This window comes from Dasypus novemcinctus, chromosome 17 (assembly GCF_030445035.2).
Source record: "Dasypus novemcinctus isolate mDasNov1 chromosome 17, mDasNov1.1.hap2, whole genome shotgun sequence".
NCBI classification, from domain to species: domain Eukaryota; kingdom Metazoa; phylum Chordata; class Mammalia; order Cingulata; family Dasypodidae; genus Dasypus; species Dasypus novemcinctus.
In genome coordinates this window covers 55,791,959-55,810,281 of record NC_080689.1, presented here as the reverse complement: position 1 = coordinate 55,810,281, position 18,323 = coordinate 55,791,959, and the positions used below count along the sequence as shown (strand labels likewise).

The window sequence follows — 18,323 nt, the reverse complement described above, 5'->3', positions numbered from 1 at the left end:
TATGACAAATTTCAGATAGATCAATAAAGTTGAGGTAAGCTCAGCATTTGCTCAGCAGACATCTCCTGGGTTAATTTTCATATTTTAAAGAACTAGGATGTGTCCACACTCTTAGATCATTACAGAATTCAAACTCTAAACCTCCCATTGCCTGAAACCTGAGTCTATTCATAGAGGGTTTTTTTTTCTGTCTTAATTTTTTTAATATTACATTAAAAAAATTTGAGGTCCCCCTATACCTCCCACCCCCCTGACCCCACTCCTCCCCTCATAACAACAACCTCCTCCATCATCATGAGATATTCCTTGCATTTGGTGAATACATCTCTGAGCACCTCTGCACCTCATGGTCAATGGTCCACGTCATAGCCCACACTCTCCCACATTCCACCCAGTGGGCCATGGGAGGACACTGTCCCTGCAGCACTACCCAGGACAACTCCAAGTCCCAAAAACGCCCCCACATCTCATCTCTTCCTCCCATTCCCTACCCCCAGCAGCCACCATGGCCACTTTCTCCACACCAATGCCATGTTTTCTTTGATTCATAGAGTTTTGAGCCAAGCTGGATCCAAATCTCGGGTGGGACTCTTGAACCTTCCCCAACCCAAGCTGAGTTTCAGATTTCCACCCAACTTGTGTAGTTGGGTTACTTTTGTGTCCTATTTCTATCCCAAATTCTAAGCTTTGAGGTGCTGGATTTTGTTCTGAATCTAGGACTAAATTTAAAGAAAACACATCTTCACCTATCTGGGTGCTCTCCAGGATCATTTTTTCCAGAAAGAAAAGACAGTACTTCAGTAACATGACTTTACCTGTTGGAGCTCATTGCCTCATTCACTCTCTTCCCAGATAGGTAGTCCACATCATTACCTTTTTCTTTGCTTATATAACCAACAGTGGATAAAATTCCTACCAGAGCAAAAAAGATAAAATGTTGCAGTAACATTCCTGGCACAAAAAATGCATATAGAGCCTGCAACACAAAAGCAACAGTTGATTATGGGTTGTGGCCATCAGCTACCTGCTTCTTACCTCAAGAAACTGCTTCATCTCTAAGCTATCCTGCTGGAGAGAAGTCATGGTATGAGCAAGTTCGTGCATTTCAAGTGTGTCTCAAGATGTGGGGAATGTTGCAACGCTGCCATTTGTCTACTGTGTAAACATGAAGAAAGAGCGATGCTTACACCACTGACAAGCTCTTCCACTACATGGGTGACTATTTCTGGCAACCATGCCACAGAGTTTCACACAATTTTCTTCTCCCAGAAGGAGATCTCTGATAAATGCATGTCACAGGTTGCATCAGTGCTTTGAACACACACATGGATGAGTCAACACACCCTCTTCTGGAAAAATAACTCAAAATGCTTAAGCATTGCTGGAGAAAATACATGCAACCACCCACAAAATCTTGTGCCTTGGTCTCCAACTCCATCTAAGCCCTTGATGGTGGCCAACAAGCTTTGCATTTCTTGTCAGCTCCCTCTCCCTTTTTCTATGGTGCGTGCTAACATTTAACATTCCTTCAAGCCCTTTTCCTTTCCTCTACCCTTAGAGTGGCCAAATATCCAGGTTTGTCCAGGACAGAAGAGGTTCCCAGCATGTAGGACTTTCAGTGCTAAAATTTAGTCACCTGCTACCCCCTCATTCATCAGACAACATCACTACACTTACCTACAAAGGAAAATTAAGGTTATGTGTGAACTGTCCCAGCATCTTCCTCCATCATCCCTTATCCAGACATTCAACTGTCCCCATCACTTGCCTTCAATCTTGAAGCCTAAGGTATCCCACTTCTGGTTCACAGTCCAATTCTCATCTTTATGATGGATCTCCATTATTCAACACCTTTCTCTCCTGCAAATTCAACATCTCCTTCCCTTTCCCCTCGTACTGATATGCTCATGTCTTTCCCATCTTAAAAAAGAAACAACACATATATCGCTTTCTCATCATGGTCCCCTTTATCTTCCTTTATCATAAACTTCTAGAAAGAGATTCTGAATGACCTCAACTACTCCACTGTTTCCATGCCAATTTTTATCTCCAGCTCAGACCTCTTACTGAAATGCTGACCCTTGTCTTCACCTTCCTAATCAGCTTCTCTATCTTGACGTCCATGAGTTCCTTAAACCCAAAATATCCAAAACAAGCATATCCCCATTTTTTCTGACCTGCCCCTCCTAAAGTTACTGTTCCAACAATAGAGCTACAATCTGCCCAGTTTCCAACCCAGGAACCATGGTATTGCCCCTGCCTCTTAAATATCTAAATACCTCCTAAATATCTTTTCTTAGTCTTGATGGTCATCCACCTTCCCCAGTATTAAGCACCATTATTACAATAGCCTCCTTACTGATTTCTTGGCTCCCTAGTTGTAACCCCACCTCCCAAACTACCCTCCATGAGTCTGACACCTGTGAAGTCACAGATTGACATATTCCTATCACAGGGAAGTACAGAAAACTTTTCATCTAGCCCTCTCAGCCCCAAACTGTCCCCAAGGATATTGTCTCTGGATTAGTGAGCAATTTCTAATTTATTCATTAGAATGACTGGATGATGTCCCGGTGGCTTTGTGGCTGATTCAATAATAGTCTAAGTTAACCAAAGGCAGTCAAGGAGGCAGCCTGTGTGTTTTTGTAGGAATGATATTTGCTGATGGACAGCACTGCATCTCAATGGAGGGCTATCTTTCTGTTTTGCAAAGGGTTAACTCCAATAGTCTGTATTACCTTGGTTTCTGGGGGCCTAATGGTTGCCAATGAATTAAGCTGTTAAAGAAGCCACTGGTTATTTTTTTGCTCCTAGCTGTTATAATTCCCAACTCATGTCCTGAAATGTCCCACCCCTGCCTCTTTGTTCCAGCCGCCCTGGCAAACTTGCTATTGTCACTCTTTCCCTACTCTGCATCCACCAGGAACACCCTTCCCTTACTTCTTCAACATTCTCAAACAAGTACATTGAGAAATTAATAAGAAAATGACTCATTCACTTAGAAGCCACGTTGCTTCCAGACACGTTTGCCTTCAGCACCCTTCTTTGTCCCTCCCCACTCTGCTCTGTACTGTACAAGGGCTGAGCCTGTGTATTCCCCACATCAGCTGTGGGGACATCAGTTCTGCATCAGCTGGGTTTTGTTTTGTTTTGTTTTTGTTGGTTTTAGTCAAAATGAGGTACTGGCGAGAGATTAAGAGGGTGAAAGGAGAGAATCCAGTATATTTCTCCCTCTTTTATCCCTTTGATATCTCCAGCTCCCACTCGCCCTGCCCTGTGGTTACATCTTCCACCAAGTAATGTGTACCCCTGGAGACCAGCGACCTCACCTCCTCCTCCTTTCCCTCCAGATTAGAGATGCTAACAGCTCCTGCTGTTACTCTTCTCTTGCTTGCCTCACCATCACCTGACTGGTTTGACAGACTCTTCTGTCTTCGATGCAGCTAATTCCCTGCATTAAATTCCTTCCCTGTAGTCACTCAGAGTGGTTTCTGTTTTCTTGGTTGAACTCTGAGTAGTATAGAAATGATTCCTGATCTCCACTCCCCTTCACCTCAGTCCACCACAAAGGATTTTGGGAGCCCCCAGCTCCAGGTAGTTGGTTAAATTTTTGTGTTCCCACCTGTGTATACTGCTCTGGATTGCTACTGTGGCTGTCTTAACTTACTCCCCACCTTGAGGATTCCTTGAAGGCAGAGACATTGTCATGGGACTCTCAGCATCCTAATACCCTGCTCAGTGCCCAGTGTATAGTAGAGGTTTAAAAGTATAAAATCTTTTTCACACACACAGACAATTCTTTCAGTCTTACAAAGCATTCCGTGTAATACGCTAGAAATGTACAAGGATTTAAGGAAAGATCCAGGCTATCATAACATAGAATTTAAATAAAAACCAGTAAATGTGTGGATTTTCTCAAGCAAGGGAGGAATGAGAGGAAGAATTGCAGTTGGATTTCACTCTTCCCTTTGGGTCACACCATTTTATTTTTCAGTCTACTAGGTCACAATCCAGTCATTGGTGAAAATATCACCTTTTATTTCATGAAGAAGCTTAATCAATAAACGTATTAATTACTCACAGCAAACGCTTTGGAACAAAAAGGCACTGTCATTTTACTTCTGATGGTGGGGGAAAATCAAAGAATCTTAGAATTCTGAGGAACATTTAGAACTTCGAGAACAGAGTCATATTCCTTTATGATTCAGCACCCCCAGGAAATAATTCTGGAACTCTTTGAGAGAGAAAGAGATTTTATTGTTTTAGTCACTATAATTTTAAGCATTTCTTTACCACATTCTACATTTCAAAATGTTTTGCAGAAATATATTTGTATCATTTAGAGATTAGGAAAGAGACCCATGGAAGTTACACTGTGTGGTGTTACAGGACAGAGTCAGGGTCACCTACCATGGCGCCTGGAAAGTCAGTCACTACCTGCCTCTTCCATCTCCCCAACAAGTCTTCTCATTAGGCAACCCTCTTCAACTAGGACACAAAGGTGGTACATTTTTCTGGACTATATTGCTGTGGACATCCTGAATTCAGTGTACTCTAAAAGTCCTTAACATTACACCTTGACATTAAGAAACTGCAGCACCCTTTAATATGGCATAATATTTTTACCTCAAGAAAACCAGAAAACAAGCTTCTAATAATCTCCTTAAGACTGTAAAGGGATGTGCAAAAAGAATTCATTTCTCCTTAATCATGACAGCATATTTCATATTATAAAATTTGCCTCCAGTTGGCTTCCTGCTCTGGTGTGACTCATGACGGTGGTTGACTTGGCAAGGTATGACCCACATGTAGTGTGAAATACTGCAGGTGCCAGTTGCAACAAAGTCACCATTGTCTTTCTGTAATGAAATCAGTTTAAACAGCTAAGTGTCCGAAAGTGAATCCAAGTGTGCATGGTGTCCGAAAGGTCAATTATTGCATGGTGCTAGACAATTGGGATTGGATTACTACTAACCAGGGCTCTTTAGTTTTGTTTTCAATAATGCAATGCTAGTCAATTAGAATAAAGAAAACATATTACAGCAAACATTAAAACAGACGTTGTGACACAATGACAGAGATAAATTGCCAGAGTTTACATCGGTACTACAAAACAACACTGACCCTGAGTCACACAGAAATTTTTATATGCAATTTCCAGAAAACTCCAGACATTTGGTTTAGAGGAAAACAAGTGCTGTGTTTTCATTTTATTTTTATTTTTTTATTTCTTTGCTATGCTGAAATTCCACCCCTTGTAATGATTGTTACAGTGGACTCCCACTTTTTCTGGTGAGAGAAGTGAATATTGGGCCAGCTCACACTTAATTTTTTTCCCAAACACGTCCAGAAATTCATTTTATTTCAAGTAAGATTTTACTGGCATTTACTTGGTTTTTCACATGTATGTCCTGGTATTATTCTTCAAAGATGTCTCCTGAAAATTCTATTATGTTTGAAATTCTTCAAGTGATAATAGATTTTTATAAAGACAAAGAACGGAAAGAATACAATGTTGGTGGAAAATTATATTAAAATAGTTAATTATTGCATACACAAATAATGTCTATTAAAGTGTCATATATTTTGCTGAAATTTATAAAATTTCAAAATTTCATCACTTCCTTTTAAAGTCTAATTTTTTCTTTTAATTATTATTGTTTCGATTTGGGCAAACCTAACTATTTAAATATGACAAGCATGAGCTGAAATATTATAAAAATACCATTTGCTTGAATTTAATATATTTCAAAAGATTTGTTATTCTGTTTTTTTAATCAATGGGTCAATAAGTACGTTTAAATCTGAGAAACTCAAGCACTCAACATTTCTTGGCATTAATACTTGTTGCCTGGGCACCAAAAGCTGGTTTAAAAATACTAAAATTATTTGTTTAAGGCTTTTAACTTTCTGTATGGCATTCTAAAAGGACACCAGATATGTATTTTCCTATCTGACATATTTAGACAAACCTAGCTGATTTTTTAAAAAAATAACTTTTTAAAACTTAACTTGATATTTACAGATGTTTTAGTCTTTGGAAACCATTACATGTTCATTTTCCTTTCAGCATTAATTATACATAATGACCTCCACTTATCACATACTCTAGAAGAAAGCTAAATCTGCTTATTTTTCCGATGCTTTTAAAATAGAAATAATTCTCATTATTAACAATAAGGAGAGACTTTGAATTACTAAACTCTTTGTATTTTTGAAGACTTGTCTCTAGCTTTTCTAAATAAAAAGTTCTAGTGTGAATAAAACTGTTACATAAATTCCTCAAATAATAGCTTAATTACTTATAAACTCTGGAAACAATTAGTTTATCATCCTTTGAAGTGAGTGAGGCAACTTGCCAGGCTGAGAGCAAAACGCTTGTCACTTTTTCATGTAATGAGCTAGTTTCTTTTTGTTATTTTAGATTATTTTGAAAAGGAAATTCGGTGGAATACACTTTAATGTTCAAAAGATTAAAAGTTGAATCATTCACTTCATAAATGGTCTCTGCAATAACAATAAAGCACCGAAAGAAATATTGAAGGCTCTGAAGATTATAATTTATGTGCTTATGGAAATCATTGAAAAAGATATTCTGGTTCAAAGATAAAGTTGTGCTTGAATGACACCAATATTGAAAAAGATTGACGAGGACTGTCCTGTTTTCAGCCTCATATTATCACCCCTCTCACAAGCCACCAGGAACTGCCTCTTCTCTCCCTCTCGCGCCTAGCTCTCCTCTTTCTCTCCCCGCCCGTCCCTCTCCTCTACTTCTTGAGGTCTTTAGGTCTCTAGCTCCCCCACCCAAGCCCACCCACACCTCTTTCTCCCTCACTGCCCCTCATCCCGGTCCGCCCTTCCCGTTTCCTCTGCACCTCTCTCTCTCTCATCGCAGCTCACTGTCGAGTGTTTTTGTTTTCTGGTCACATTGCTCAAAGAAAGTTCTGAATATAAGTACTTATGGTAAGATTGAAACACTGTATGTCTGAAAAATACCTGAAAAAAAAATTGAAGAAAAAAAAAATATCGAAAGAGAACGCTGCCTTCACCTTGGCGGCCTCCAGAGCTGCAGCTGCCCCGAGCGCAGGTGAGGGAGGTTAAGGCTCGGAAGGCGCCCCGTGGAAGGCCAGCCCCGGGACCATTACCGCAGTCCCGCCAGGTGGAGCCGGCCCCTGAGACGGCCCACTCCCACCTGACCTTGGCGGTCAGCGAGCAAGGTCAACCTTAATTCCCTCACGTGACTATAGGTGTGTTTATCCGGGGACGAAAAATTGAGAGCCAAGAAAGGTTGGCAGGTGGAGGACCCATCCTAGCTCCGGGGCAGCAAACTTTTAACCATTTCGCATATTTCAAAATGATATTAATACACTTCCTAGACTGCCCACCCGCCGCCCCGCTGGAGGTCGTAATTACAAAGCACCCTTCCCTCGATCCGCAAAAACCCCATAAGGTCCCAGTAAATCACCCTAGTTGGGGGGTGCGTTTTGCATTTTGCATTGCCCCCATCGCTCCCAGGCCTATGTGTCAAGGAAAAGGGAGCTGAGCCATGACATGCTCATGCCTTTTATCAGGGGACGCTCTCTGCTCCCTCTCGGAAAGGGAGGGAGACCAGAAGAGGAGACCGAGAGGAAAGGAATCACTCCGCGGCTCCTATGGAAATTCATATTCCGTGTATGTTCTTCCCTCACCTGAAATAAATCCTGCAGGCCTACCCGCACAGACCCAGCGGCACTTATTTATTTGCATGTCGTGCTTATAATATGGTCGAAAGCAAGACGGATCTTCCAGGAGGGCAGGAGATGAGGCTCACCTTTCAGGCTCGCTCTCTTAAATAAAAAAGAATTGACCGGCTAGGCGCCTAAGAATTTATCTTGAGTTTGTGGTCATTATCTCTATTATATAGCCCTGGCAATAAATAAATCGGGTAGTTACTACCCAACAATAAAACTGTAGTGTATGGGACACGTTACTGTTACTTTCTTAATAATCTGCCGTTTCTTTTACTTTAAATCTTCCCAGTCTTGTCTTCTTACTTGTCTACACGGATCTATCTTCACCCGTTGAGGTACCCAGACGCCCGGCTCATTTTTATACTTTGAGAACACAATAAGTTTTCCTGTCTAGACTTTTCTGTTTTTCCTCCTATTTCTAGGCTGCCTAATCTGCTTCAAGACAAAGGGTCGGCCCGGATCAAATGTCTTTTTCCCTCTCCATTTTCACCGCTTTGTGCGTCCACGTTCAGGAAGGCCGCTTCTTCGCGGCAGCCACCCATGGGGTCGCTAGGAGAAAGGGCGCAACGCAGACTCCAGTGCCCGGCTCGGGGGAGATGGTGCCCCCGGAGTGGGCACGCCCTTGGGTGCGCACCGAGACCGAGGGCTGAGTCTTCGGAGACACGACACCTGGGTTAGTTGGCCCTCTCACGGCCCTCACCCCGATTTAGACTACACATGCGCCCACCGAGAGATTTCTGGGGCGTCTCCCACCCTCTGACTTCCTCGGGTCCGCCCCCCACCGGGGCCACCGCGCGCCACCCGCGGACATGAGCAACCTGGACCCGCCTCAGAAGTCGGTCCTAGCTCAACTGCGGGCGCCACGGCGTCTGCGGGCAAGAAAACTGCCCCGGGGAGGCTCGGCCCCCGGAGCAGACGTGGGGAGCGGGGGGCGCCCCTTTCAGGTTTTGGGACGGGAGGGCAGGCGCGAGAGCCTGCGCACACGCCCGCCCGGCCTCGGCCCGCACACCTGGGGCTCGCCTCTCCCGCGCGACCATAGGTTACCCGGCCGCTCGCCCAGCGCCGACCCCCACGCGGGCGGGAGGCGCAATCTGTTCCCGGCCCCAAGGGCATTAGCCCCGCCGGGAGCCTGAGCGCAGCCGACGTCCGGCCGGCGCCTTCCCAAACCACCACCACACTTGCTTTCACGCCAGCGCGAGAAGTGACGCGCTGGGGCAAAGCGGTCAGCAAATGACCGTCTCATCCGCGGGGCGGGAGAAATCCCGGGAGGGACTGTGGGAGGGTGCGGGGGAGAAAGGGGCAAAAGGGCAGTGGTAAGCCGGGGAAAGAAAACAAACAGACCTGCGTCGCTTCCCCTTTTGTCTTTACCCTGCTTGTCTCAAGAAATCGACTTAACAACAAGCGTGTTTTTGTTTGTTTGTGTGACTTAGGTCACAGACAGAACTCGGGACTAAACCTCTAATACGTGTGTGAGGGCGAGCGAAGCGCGGCGAGGCTACTGATGGTGAAGGGACAGTGAACTCACCTCTCTTTAACGCAGTAACAACACGTTCTTTTAAAAATCCACGCCGCCGTGTGTGTGTGTGTGTGTGTCTGTGTGTGTTTCGCTGTTAATTGCTATTTGCTGGGATGATCTTTTATGACTGGAAAACAAGCGGCTGGGAAAATATTCACGTTTGGGACAGAAAACATTTTTAATTTATATCTTTGACATTTAAAGGAGCAGAATTAATTTATCCTGTCCGCATTAGCATTGAGAGAAAGTTTCAGAAATCTACCCAGGGGGAAGGGAAGGGAAGGGGGGGAGGTGGGGAGAAAGAGAAGAAAAGAAAAGAAAAGCTATGCTTGGTTTTTCTTATTTCAGATCTGTAATCAATCATTGAAATAGGAGGCAGCAAAATTGTAAAGATTCGATAGATTAAAATGCAAATGAAAGGTAGAAAAAGAAACATTAACATGGCGATCAAAGATTTAATAACCGTAAATCAAGGGTTTTTTTTTTCTGTTGCAGCTGCAGTTTGTGTGTGTGTTTATGTTTTAATCATGTTCGTTCCATAAATAAATAATTTTTGAAACGAGACTAATTTTTCATTATTTTAACCGTGGGCTATAACACTAAATATTAAAAATAGAAAACGTACATGATGCCAGATCCCCAACCAAATAAGATAAAGACTTGTGTTGATTGGTTAAAATCAAGGGATTTGAAAATCAGTGTATTATGCTAAAAAAAATTCTATCTCAACTGACAAAGCCTAAAGTTGTATTTTCCCTTTAATATTTTATGCTTATAACAAGACACCATTTATATTAAATATTCGCGTGGCTGCATATCCATTCAAGTTAGAGCATTTTCAAAGCATGAAAGTACAAGAATATTTAAGTAATACGACACATTTATTATTTCAAAGTGACTTGGCAAAGAATTTCTGGGACATACTACTTATTAGAAGAATCTTTCTTCTAGAGAAAAATTAAGTGATGGCTCAACACATCGAAAACTTTTTTAGCTTTATGATTGAGTTCTTTTACCAAATGGAAATATTTTAGCCTTTTGTTTTGTTATCATTTGATTGAAGTTTTTATGTCGAGGTGTCAAATTTTGGGGGCATCCTCTATTTTATTTAACTACTTATTTTTTTCAACTATGTTGAAGGATCTTCATTTAGATCTTTTTTATTTAAATTAATTTATATTATTTTAATTTATCGCTAGACCTTTTAAACACCTGGACTTAATCTTGTCTTTTTTCTTTTTAAGATAGGAGGGAATCATCTTCAGAAGATTGAAACTTCTTTTGGTAATACAGCTTTGCAATGTTCAAAATAAGGTATTTGCTTAAATATGTCTGAAGGAGTTATTCACCAGAATTTACTGAAAATGATGGATTTGAATTGTCTTTCTTTCTCCTCTTTGCACAAATTAAAATGATAGCCAAACCTGGAATACATGTTTCCTTTGCAAAACCTTGTAGTTAAATGTGGGCTAAATTGACGTGTACACACACACACACACACACCCCAGCCAAACAATCAACTTTTCACTGTGACAGTCCAATAATGCATTTAGTTTAAAATTACACTTGGACCTTTCCTCCTTTGTATTTTTTTCATTTACTTCGGTGCAACAAGATGACTTGATTTTCATGGGATTACATGAACTCCATTCAGTGTTACTGGGACATTTCTGCTTAACTAAATACTTGCCTTAATGGGCAAATGAACTTCTTTTTATTTGCTGGAGTTTGTAGCCGGTTTTAGATACAGAATGTTCAACTGATTTAGTTATTGTTGTTGTGAGAATCGAACAGACACAAAAGTCATTTATCTAAACTGAAAAAATATGATTCTATAAAAAGGAGAAGCAAGGGCAAAATCACAGGGAATTATTTCAGTTTATAGCACTTATTAATTAAACCGGACGTGATATTATTCTGATCGTTTAGTACCGCCCTTGTTAAATGCTCCCAGATACCTTTATCTTTTTCCCCTCACCCCAATTTTTTTCATTCATTAGATAACTTGGGTCCCTTGTTGATGGGGGTTGCTTTTTTCCTACATTATACACCTAAGCAGTTACAGTGCAAAATCGCGTGCGTCTTTAGACGATTTCACCCCTCCCGGAAAAAGAGGGGAGGGCAGAAAAAAAGAAATGCTTTCCTTATTCAGTTTTAGCATCTTGTTTCGTTGAAATGCAAGACAGGTACTTGATTTAGCATTTAAGCAAAAGGTTACACAAACCGCGTTTTAGAAAGTGTTGGGATGTCCGACAGGGTCAGCCGCAGATCAGATCATTTTTTGAATGCAGACCTAAAGATAATGAGTACTTGTTGTATTAAAGGGGACAAACAGTACTTCGGCTTCCTCTGACCCCAGAATGCACGGCTTGGTTTCATTGATCATCCTCCTTTATGAGATAATGCAATTACAAACATCAATAAGGGGCTGCAAGGGGAATCATTATGCGCTGACAGTGATAAATGACGGTGCAGAAATAGCATGCTTTCCCCCCCTAACAATCCAGGAGCCCAGGGGCTCCGGGGGCTGAACACAGTCGCCAAGGAAACAGATGACATCCCAAACGGCACCAAAGGAAAAAAAAAAATGAACAGTCTTTCTTTGCCTTTCACTCTTTTCCGTCTTCCAAAGAGTTAGTTTTGGCTCCAGCAGCAGCTGCCACACAGGCATTTCGTTATTTCAGACATTAAAGACTGGAGCGGGCAGTGGGAGTCTCCTCCCCTTCCATCCCCACCCCCACTAGATAACACACAAAGCTCGCTGTTCACAGTTTAGGACTACCTGAAAATGCGCGTACTGAAAATCAGATTGGGGGCGGGGGCGTCGGAAACGTAGGTTAATACAACCATTGCCTTGTGATTTCCCCGCGTTCGTGATTGCCCAGTGGAAACTGAGTCTGCAAAGCAAGCTGGCGCCTAGCGGGTCGACCAGTGAGGGCACTGGGGCGTGCGGCTCGCCTCCATCTCCATCTCCCCGTGGTGCCAGGCGCTGCTCGGTGCCAAGGGGGTGGGGGCCCGGAGGCTGCGAGGGCTTTCTTTGGGATGATTTCTTTCCTGGGTTTCTTTGGAATGAAGTTATCAATGGGGGTAAGAATCGGCCCTACATCAGGAGATTCGGTTCTTTTAAACCCCAGTGCGTCCTCAGCAAGTGGCTTCACGAGGGCCTCGCTGAGCGATCCCACCCACCTATGTCCTGCAAGGTGGGTGAGAAAGGCGGGCGCGAACTGACTTGAGGTTACCAGGGCTGAAACGCGGAATCTGCGACTGCAGAGGGGAAGGCGGGAGAGCCTGTGGACAGTCACTGGAGAAGGAGAACCAGCCACTCCGGGGCAGATTAGGAGGAAGAGTGTGCCGAGGTGCGAGGAGGGCCTTAGAAGAAAGGAGGAAGGGAAGGGAAAGAAGGAGCAAAGAGAGCGAGCGCAGTCCCATTCTAGAAGGAGGTCGCCAACCTGGAGAAAGCAGACACCGCGTTCCTGACCCCTGCCGGGCACTTGCCGGCGTGGAGCGAGGGAACCCCGCGCTGTGCGCCCCGCCGCCCAAGGGCCCCGCCAGGCCGGTGCGTTAAGCAGGTGACTTTATTCACTGCTCCCCAGTCGGCGAGGTCCCGGGACTCGTTTTCCGCCTGGAGATTAAAATCATTGCTCGCTTAATGAACTAATGCTTTAGGGTAGAGGTGAGTGTGTCTGCGAGTGGGCAGGGGTAGGAATTACCGACCCGATCGATGGGAGACTGGCTTAAAACTAAATCCCTTTTCTCCAGGGCTTCACCGCCCGGGTTTCCCCGCGGTGGGCTGAGCGCGCCGGGAGGGCAGGAGGCGGCGCACCGCGGCAAAGAACTCCGGGCGCGGCCCGCCAGAACCGAGGGCCTAAAAATGCCACACTGCCCCGGAGACCCCGGGGTACCAGTTCACAGGGCAGACACTCTTTAAAGTTCAAACGTTGGCGAACGGATTGCTCAATAGGTTGTATGCTTTTCCCTTCAGATCCGCCTTGGGAGAGAATGTTTCAGACGCTTTGGCCCGCTGGTCCGGCGGAAGCGCGAACCCCCCCCCCCCCCCCTTCTTACGCCGCCAGCCACCCCACACAGACACACAGGCACACACACACTCCCTTAGGCCTCTGTCACTCTCCATCATCACCATTCTCTTGCTCTTCCCCGCTCTTTCCCAAACCCTGGGATTCCCCGAAGACCCTGCACCGTGGGCCACCCTGAGTACCACGGGCCACCTCACAGTCAATGGGCGCGCGGGGTGGCACAGGAGAAGGGAGTGAGACAAGGAGAGATGTCGCGGCCAGGCAGGGCGCCCCACTACCCAAGTCCACGTCGCTCCACCAGGCGTTCAAGCGCCTACCCGGAAGTTTGGCATCATCAAGTCATGTTTTCACTGCCTTCACGTGGGCCGAGGGCCTGCCAGGATCTGAAAGGCAGGGAAAGTTTGTAGAGGCTTTAACGTGATTCCGAGGAGCTCCTATCCGAGGCGTTGGGGTGCTGTCCACGGCTCTCCCGCTGGGGTCCCCGAGTGCGCCACTTGCGGGCCGCCTGGTGGACGCTGCCTGGGTCCCAAGGGCCCCCTGCGCTCCAGGTGCTCTGGGTCGGGCTCCCGGAGCCGCCGCGCGGCTCAGGAGAGCCGGGCCGCGACCCGGCGGAGTCCTTAAGGAAGCCTCCAGTCCACCATAAAGCCCCCGGAGCGTTCCGAGGAAAGGAGCCCGGGAGCCCTCCAGAAGGTGCCTCTCCACAACCTTCTGCGCAGACCCGGGGTCGCCCCCGTCCCCGAAGACGAGGTCAGCAGCCCCCTTAAACTTGGCTTTCAGGATTGGGGTTGCGGGGGAGGCAGAAGGCTAAAGGGGGCCCAGTACACAGCGGGACGCAGGAGCAGCAACGCCCGGGCGGGAGCTCTGCGCAGCCGCCGCCGCAGCCCCGGGAATTTTCTCTCGGGCTGCGGGACCTGGCCCAGCCCCAGGCCAGCGGCAGCGCTCCTCCGGCTCCCGGCCTGCAGGCTTGTGGGGCGCTGCACACTGCCACAAAACCCGAGCGCCAAAGCGGAGCACCGCGTGGGAGACGCGGGGTAAGGTTGGGGTGGGGGTGGGGGTTGGGAAATAGAACTTGTCTTTATTGCATTTCAGACTCTTTCGACTTCGCAGTGAAGTTTCCTGGTAGCGCTTCTACCCTGAGGTCGGAGCCTTCCACCGCCGCTCCTCCGTCCGGACGTGCGGAGCGAGCTGGATCTTCGCCCCGGCCTGGCCGCCCGCGACGTGCCCCGGGCGGGGACCCCCGCGTCCCGGCTGCTGCGCCGCCCTCCACGCCCCACGTCCGGGGCTCCGTAGGGGACTTGCTCCCCCCAGGGTGAAACTCGCAGTCCGAGCTCGCTGCAAGGAGACACCCGCTGCCTCCCGAGAAACTCCTAATACCATCCATACAGCTTTAATGCGTTTATAATTCGATAAGTGATTTCAATTTGAAATTGTTAGTAACTAATTTTATGGGTAATTTTTCCACATCAAATATTTAAGCATCAGATTAAGGGAGCCAGTTCCGACACAGGATAATAAGGGGGTTTCCCCTCACCCCCAGCGCCTCCGCCTTCCTCCGTTTCCTACCGAGTCGTTTTTCCAAATCCCCAAAAGATGGCAGTCGAAGCCGACATTCCTTTTTCCAGGGACTCTGCGGAGGGCGGAGGAGAGCGGGGAAGAGGGAGGAAGGGCGGGAGGAAGGGAATCGAGAGGCTGGGAGAGAGGCTAGAAAAGGAGAGGGAGAACCTGGACCGTGCAGGGACTTTTCAAACTAATTCTTTCACACGTTTCTAATGCAAGCCAGAAGCAGGGGTGAATTTCCTGGAAATATCCTGGGAGAAAAGGAAGACCCAGGAACGTACCTCGTGGGCTCAGGCTAGGGCGTGTGCGAAACTCGGCACGCTCAGCAGAACCCTCAATTCCTAACTGAAGAGCGAGAGGGCAGGCGCGGAGGGGGACGGGTTTCTTGATACTTCTTTGTATTTCGACAGTATCTATAAATACTAGCCAACTAAACAACTTGTTTCCTCGAGGACTGGACTCTGCGGATCGCTTGTGGGGGCGAGGGGCGGGGGTGGGCCCGGGGCGGCTTAGCCGTGGGCGGAGGGGCGGCCGGGGCGAGCCGCCGATGAATTGCAGACCAGTTGCCAAAACTTTTTTTTTTTTTTTGCTGCTGCTGCTGCGGCTGCCTTTGCCGCTGCCTGTGCTTTGAATGTGGGTAACTAGGAAACAGCAAGCCGTCTGAGAAGACGGAATTTCCAACGTGTAAAATGTTCTTAACGGAACCATTGAGCGAGTGCAATAAGGCGTGAGGGGGAACTAATCTTCCCATTTAAATGTTTGTGGCAATTTTATCTAAATGAATTTTAATGCTAAACGAGGGTAATTCCCCATTTGTAGCGCGTTTACTTCTCTTTCCTGTGCTTCTAAAGCAGTCGAACATCATGCAATGAACAATAACAATAAAAATACTGTCAAGGCATATTATTCATTTTGAATGTGTTATAATTACAGCTGATTAAAAATGATAGGGTAGAATATTTCTAAAATTTTTGGGAAAAAGTTAAATCATACTAAAAAGTAGTCTCATTCCGCCAGCTTGCTCCCCCCCCCCCCCCAAAAAAAAAGCAGGTACAATTGTGTGTCCTTGTTTGGAAGAGGGCGTTTTGTTTTTGCCTTTTAAGAAACATCAAAAACTCTCTTAGCACCTCTATTATTTCTCTCTTTCAGATAAGTGTTCTCAATAACCCCAGAGCTGGCTCTGAAATTTACAAGGGGAAAAGCTAAAATAGCACGGGGAGGGGGGTTGTGGTGTTAAGTGGGTGGGGTAAGGCTGGGGAAGAAAGGGCCTGCATCTAGTAAGGCTCTCACAAAATCGTCCAGTGGAGGGGCAAACACATGGAAGGCCCACAGTGTTTCATTTTCCTAGTTCAGTGGATGCTAATGATCTTGACGTATTCCCCATATTCTCTTCTTACTCCTCTTGTACCTTTCTCCTTCCCTCAGTGTCTCAGTAGATCACTCTCTCTCTCTCTCCACGGTCTCCCCAGGCCCTTTCTCCGTTCCTTTCTTTCCCTCCCCTCACCACACAAGAGCCTCCTTAAGAATAAATGCTGGAAATAACCCACTCAGCCTGGTATGTACTAGATGAGGAGGGGGCAAACAGAGGGTTAATTTATAAAGTTTATTATTAATGTTGAAAGTAAATAAATGGTTGTTAACTGCTAGTAACTACCTAGCAAAGAGAATTATTTCACCAATAGGAACTATTTAGGTAGAGGAAGAACTGCCCCTGGGTCAAAATGGGAAATTTAAACAATCCCATATATGGGATGGGGTGGGGTGGGAGAACTCAGGTGGGAGAAGGCTGCTAAAGGTTACATGTCATTCTCTTCCTACATATCCATATGTTTAGAAACAAGGCCCATAAACAAAAGGTGAGTGTGCGCACTGCTGTTCCAGCAGGTGAGTCAATCACACGTCACCTAGTAAACCGGACCAACAGCTGGTTTCTCTTTGGAAAGAGAAAATAGGATTGTTCAGAATGGTTTTATAAGGTGGCTTAGGCCTGAATGTCAGACTTGAATTTAAGGTGTGATCTCCGACCCATCCCTTTGTTTAGAAAGCAATCACTGCTAAAGGCTTATTTTTAAAAACCAATTTTGCCTAATTAAAATATTTGTATATTTTCCTTTGCTTTGGAAAGCACTTTTTATGACAGCAATTTTATTTAAATAAAATTATAAGCTATTTCAGCTTTAACATGTTATTTTGTACCATTTAACTGGCTGTGATACAGAAATTCTGTACAGCTGTTCTGGAAAATTGGTTAATAACCAGTTTTTATCCAATGAGAACATAGCGCATATTTGTAGAAATTAGATTTTGAAGTCTGGTCTCTTCAATTCACATCGTTAACTTCCTAATAAACATATACTGCTCATCCTAGGTAACATCCTGAGTAAAAGACTTAACTCTGCACTTAGATTCATCATTATGTGCAAGAATAATTTCACTGATATTAGATGAGTAATTCTGTTGAATGTAATATAAGACTATGGTTAGTTTAGTGCCCTCAGGCCTTAAATTTGCTGATATTAGGAGTTCATTAAGTCAGCTTAAAGGAATCAGTAATTATCATTAAATAATTTACTTTGTGGTTAAAATTTCTAAATATATAGGTCTTGGGGAGCTACAATTAATATTTATATTCACTGCATCAAACATTAAAAATTTGGGGGGCAGTAAACAAAGTTTTCAAGCAGTGGAGTCAGCATGACAAAAATAATCTTGTTTTTATTTTAGATTCAGATTTCATTACTGCACTCAAACGACTACAACTGGGCTTGGCGTTATTATACAATCCAAACTGTTTCCATCAGAAACGCTAAGACTCAGTGTGCAATGATTGTTATTAATAATTAGCTCCTTGGTTTCTTGATAGAAAAAGGCTATCAACAAGCATTTGTTTATCCACAACAAAAAGTATAATTAGCTTATCCCACTTAGTAAATCTTGTATGCATGCCAACTCATACCAAACTGCTACTTTTACAAAAAAAAAATTGCAATAATACAGTTCATTTTTCCAGTCCTTTTTGCACAAAATTTATTTACAATGTCTACATAAATGCTCCAAGGTGGGACTATGGAAAAATACACACATGACCGATGTTTTGCTCAGAAATAAAGTCAACATATTAAAAATAAATCTTCAGTCTATGTTTTTGAGCTGCATAAAACAGGAAGTGATGTATAAGGTGGTGGTTGTTGCATGGGGACAATGATGCTTGATGTGACAATTAGGCTTCTAAACACACGGCCTTTTGGTTTCCATGCCTCCTCCTACCAGTCTCCTTAAGACACTGCCTGCAACAGCTGATTAATCATTGTTGATGACTGCAGTTTTTCCCATCCTTCCTGATTTACATCTGTTCAGGCCAATTCAAATATGGTGAGTAAATGAATTAGACATGCAAATTCAAGCCCCAGGCTAGAGAGAGGGAGAGAGAGGAAAAGAGAGAGAAAGAGAGAGAGCGCGCATGGCTGAAATCCTAGGCGAGAAGAA

The 18,323-nt window shown here is 44.9% G+C and overlaps 1 protein-coding gene and 2 long non-coding RNA genes across 6 annotated transcripts in view; 1 reads left to right on the top strand and 2 right to left on the bottom strand.

The window, feature by feature from the left end:
* Positions 1-9,848, bottom strand: part of LOC139436702 (uncharacterized) — a 50,784-nt gene extending 40,936 nt beyond the window's left edge. Inside the window, exon 1 of the long non-coding RNA XR_011646042.1 lies at positions 9,256-9,848. This is a non-coding gene — a long non-coding RNA (uncharacterized lncRNA). The remainder of the gene's footprint in view (positions 1-9,255) is intronic.
* Positions 9,849-12,036: 2,188 nt separating this feature from the next.
* LOC101416611 (uncharacterized) lies at positions 12,037-15,738 on the top strand. 3 transcript variants are annotated; one of them, XR_011646121.1, is made up of 3 exons: positions 12,037-12,802; positions 13,229-14,027; positions 14,370-15,738. It is a non-coding gene; the product is annotated as an uncharacterized lncRNA (long non-coding RNA). The 3 variants fall into 3 exon arrangements; XR_011646120.1 differs by having other exon boundaries at positions 12,037-12,815; XR_187835.5 differs by having other exon boundaries at positions 12,037-12,919.
* Positions 15,739-17,532: 1,794 nt separating this feature from the next.
* Positions 17,533-18,323, bottom strand: part of MEIS1 (Meis homeobox 1) — a 132,174-nt gene continuing 131,383 nt past the window's right edge. For both annotated transcript variants that reach the window (XM_071208873.1, XM_004449180.4), the window contains one exon: positions 17,533-18,323. This exon is cut by the window's right edge and continues 725 nt beyond it. The gene's annotated coding sequence lies outside the window, so the exon portion shown is untranslated.